Raw genomic sequence first — 3,888 nt, 5'->3', positions numbered from 1 at the left:
GTATGCAAGTACTCTTCTCATTCTTTCTAAATTTGAGAATCTCTCGCATATGTCCTCCTTTATCGTTGTCGTGTGCACCGTTATTTTCGTTTTGACTTCCTCCTCATTTGTCTCTGGTATTTCTTCTGATTCCTGCGTTAAAGTTTTGTTACTAGTCAGCCAAGTTGGTCCCTTCCACCATAGCTCTGCTTCTAATAATTCTGATGCGGTACTTCCACGTGAGAGGATGTCCGCTGGGTTTTCCTTCGTATCTACCTTATGCCAATTTTTCGGTCCTATAACGCCTCTTATTTCCTCTACTCTGTTGGCGACGAACATTTTCCACCTTTTTGATGATCCCCTTATCCAAGCCAGGGTTATCATTGAGTCTGACCATGCATATACCTCAATGTTTTCCCTATTCAATGCTTGTAGGGTTTTCTTCATTAAATTTGCTAATAGCACCGCGGCACACAACTCGAGCCTCGGTAATGTCGTTTTTCCTTTCAATGGTGCGACTTTCGATTTTGCTATCATTAGATTCGTTTTGATTTCTGGGCCTAACACCCTTGAGTAGATTACCGCTCCATATCCTTTCATAGATGCATCTGCAAATCCATGTAGTTCTACTCTGTTTGTCTTGCTTAAGTTGTTCCACCTGGGCAATGTTATTTTCTCCAGATTTACTAATTGCGCCTGGTATGTATTCCACCTGCTTTGTTGGTTGCTAGTTAATTCTTTATCCCAACTGGTTTTTTGCTCCCATAATTCCTGTATGAACATTTTCGCCTGAATTACTACAGGTGCTATCCACCCTAGTGGGTCGTATAGTTTTGCTACTTCTGACAGTACGTGTCTTTTCGTTATTTTCTTTGCTGTCGTTATCCCTATTTTGAATGTGATTATATCTTCTTTAGGGGACCAGTGTATTCCTAACGTTTTCCGTACTTCTTCTTGTTTGAATGCCTTGGAGTCTACGTTCCTCATTTCCTCCGGTACGTTCTCCATTATTTTTTCTTCGTTGCTCAACCATTTTCTGAGAATGAAACCTCCTTTTCTGAACAGTTGTATTAATTCCTTTTGGGCTATTTCTGCTTCCTGCACTGTCTCCGCTCCTCCTAGTATATCGTCTACATACATGTTTTCTTTTACAATTTTCGATGCCAACGGGAACCTCGCTCCTTCGTCTTCTTGTAATTGCTGTATTGTTCTCAACGCTAAAAATGGTGCTGCGGCCGTGCCGTATGTCACCGTCGTTAAGTTATATTCTTGTATTGGGTCCTTTGTGTCCTTTCTCCACAACATTTTTTGATATTTTTGGTCTTCTTCTGCCATTCTGATTTGTCTAAACATTTTTTCCAAATCCGCTGAGTATGCTATCTTATTGGATCTCCATCGTAATAGTATATTTGTCAAATCTTGTTGTAATTTCGGCCCTGTGTGCATAATATCATTCAGGCTTACTGCCGATGAGCTTTTACTTGATGCATCAAACACGGCTCTTATTTTCGTTGTAGTACTGTCCTCTTTTCTCACTGGATGATGAGGTAGGTAGTACCCATCTCCCTGGTTTTCTGCTATTACCATATGACCTTGGTTTTCATAATCTTCCATGAATTGTCTGTAATTCGCTTCTAACTGTTTGTCTTTTGCAAACTTCCTTTCTAGTTGCATCAATCTGGCGAATGCCTGCTGCTTAGATTCTCCTAGCTTTGTTACGTCTTCCTTAAAAGGAATTCTCACTTCGTATCTCCCGTCTTCAGCTCTTTTTACTGTCTGTCGATACATTTCTTCACATTCTTGTTCTTCTACTGATAAACTTGTTTCCTGATTTACTTCTTCTAATTCCCAGAATTTCTTTATTTGTATGTCCATCTATTGTCTGGATATCATACAGCATACTTCTGCTTTTGTAGTCTCCTTCTCTCGTGCTATCCCCGAAACTATCCATCCTAGTTTGGTGTTTTGACTCAGGAGTCCATTACTTATTCTGTGCATCCCTTCTGTCAATATGTAACTGTATTCTTTTACTCCTAGTAGTAAGTCTATTTTCCCTACCTTGTAATATCTTGGATCTGCCAGTATTGCATTTTTCTCGTTATAGTCCCGTAGAATTATATCCTGTTCCGGTAAATTCCTTGTTATCTTCGGTAATACTAGTGCTTCTATTTCCATCTCGAAGTCACTTTCGTAATGAGTTTCGATTAAAAGTTTCATACTCCAATTGGCTGTTTTTTCTCCTGACGAGCCTATCCCGGATATGGTCGCCTGTATGGGCTTCCTTGTTGTTCCTAGCGTCGTCGCAGCTTGTTCCGTTATAAATGCGCATTGTGACCCTTGGTCGATTAATGCTCTCATTATGTGTGAATCTCCTTTCGCATCTCTTATGCGTACAACAGCTGTCGCTAGTAATGCTTCACCTTCCTTATGGCTTGCACAGTTTACTGAATTCTGTCCTCTTTGGTGGTCGTTGATATTCCTATGCCCATTGGTATCTTGTGTATTTTCTCGCCTTCCGTTATTTTGTTCTCTGGCGTTGTATGGATTATTATTTCCTCCTCTGTACCTATTAGCTTGATACCCGTTTCTTCTATTATTCGAATCTCTTCCATTTCTTTCTTGTGTTTGTTCTCCTTTCGTTTCATTGGAGTTTCTTTTGTTGCCTGTGGTTCCTTTCTCATAATGCAACATATGGTGATGGTCTCCGCCACAGTGTCTGCACCTATATTGTACATAACATTGTTTTTCTTTTTTATGTGCTAGGCAGTTTGCACACAATCCTTTTTCTTTTATCATCCTGTTTCGGTCTCTTACATTGAGTTCCTGAAATTCTCTGCAGTTCGGTACTCCGTGATCTCCGTTGCATATCACGCAACGTGTTCTTGGTTTCCTCCCAGATCCTCCTTGCTTCTCTTGTCTTTTTTCTGACTCCAGCAGTTCCAGTGTCTGGAATCTTCGCTGTAAGAATGTTTGTGTCGATTTGTACGTCGGTATCTCTCTACTGTCTCCAACGTGGTTTTCGTAAAGCCTCCTGGTTTCATTGTCCCATTTCGTTATGATAATTCGGGCTACCAATGGGCTCCACGCTTCCGTGTCTGTTCCTAACCCTCCTATGGCTTCCAGACTTTCGTGGAAGGTGTCATGTAGTGATTTCAATGCTCTAGCAGAAGATTCCTTTACTTCCTGTGCTAGTAGCATCCTGTCTATCAATTTAAACAATATCATCCTTGGATTCTCATATCTATCTTTTAGCATGTTCCAGGCCACTTCGTAGTTGGCCTCGGATATGTTTAAATGTTGTATCATTCTGTTGGCTTCCCCTCTTAGTTGAGTTTTTAGGTACTGCATTTTTTCTGCGTTTGATAACTGGTCGTTTTCATGTATTACTTTTGTAAACAGATCGTGGAAAGTTCTCCACGTTTCATACCTGCCTTCATACACAGGGATTTTTACCTGCGGTAATGTCACACCGTCCCTCCTCTGTGTGCTTTCTGGCCGTTGCATTCCTGGCCTTATTTTCTTCAAGGTTTCCCTGACTCTCCTCTTTAGTTGATTTATTCTCTCTACTTCTCCATTATCTATAGCGTCTAGTTCCTCATTTACTGCTGCTTCAATTATTAGTGTATTCACCTTTTCCATGTATTCTCTTAACTCTGACTGCAGCTCTTCATCCTCCTGCAAATATTGTTCATTTTCTGGCCGTAATAATTCCTCGATTCTTTGCTTCCTTATCTGTATCTCCTTTACTTTCGGTGCTTTTCCTCTTTTCAGCACCCTTCCTTATTCTTCCAACAGGGTTTTCCCCTCAATATATGTCTTAAATACCTGATCATGGTATTTTGTTTCAAAATATTTTTCTTTCGTTATACCTCCTTCTAGCAGCTTTTCGTGGTTATTCAGAAATTTTGC

This window comes from Diabrotica virgifera, chromosome 5 (assembly GCF_917563875.1).
Source record: "Diabrotica virgifera virgifera chromosome 5, PGI_DIABVI_V3a".
Taxonomy (NCBI): domain Eukaryota; kingdom Metazoa; phylum Arthropoda; class Insecta; order Coleoptera; family Chrysomelidae; genus Diabrotica; species Diabrotica virgifera.
The sequence above is the reverse complement of the archived record's forward strand: the minus strand, read 5'-3'. Positions refer to the sequence as shown.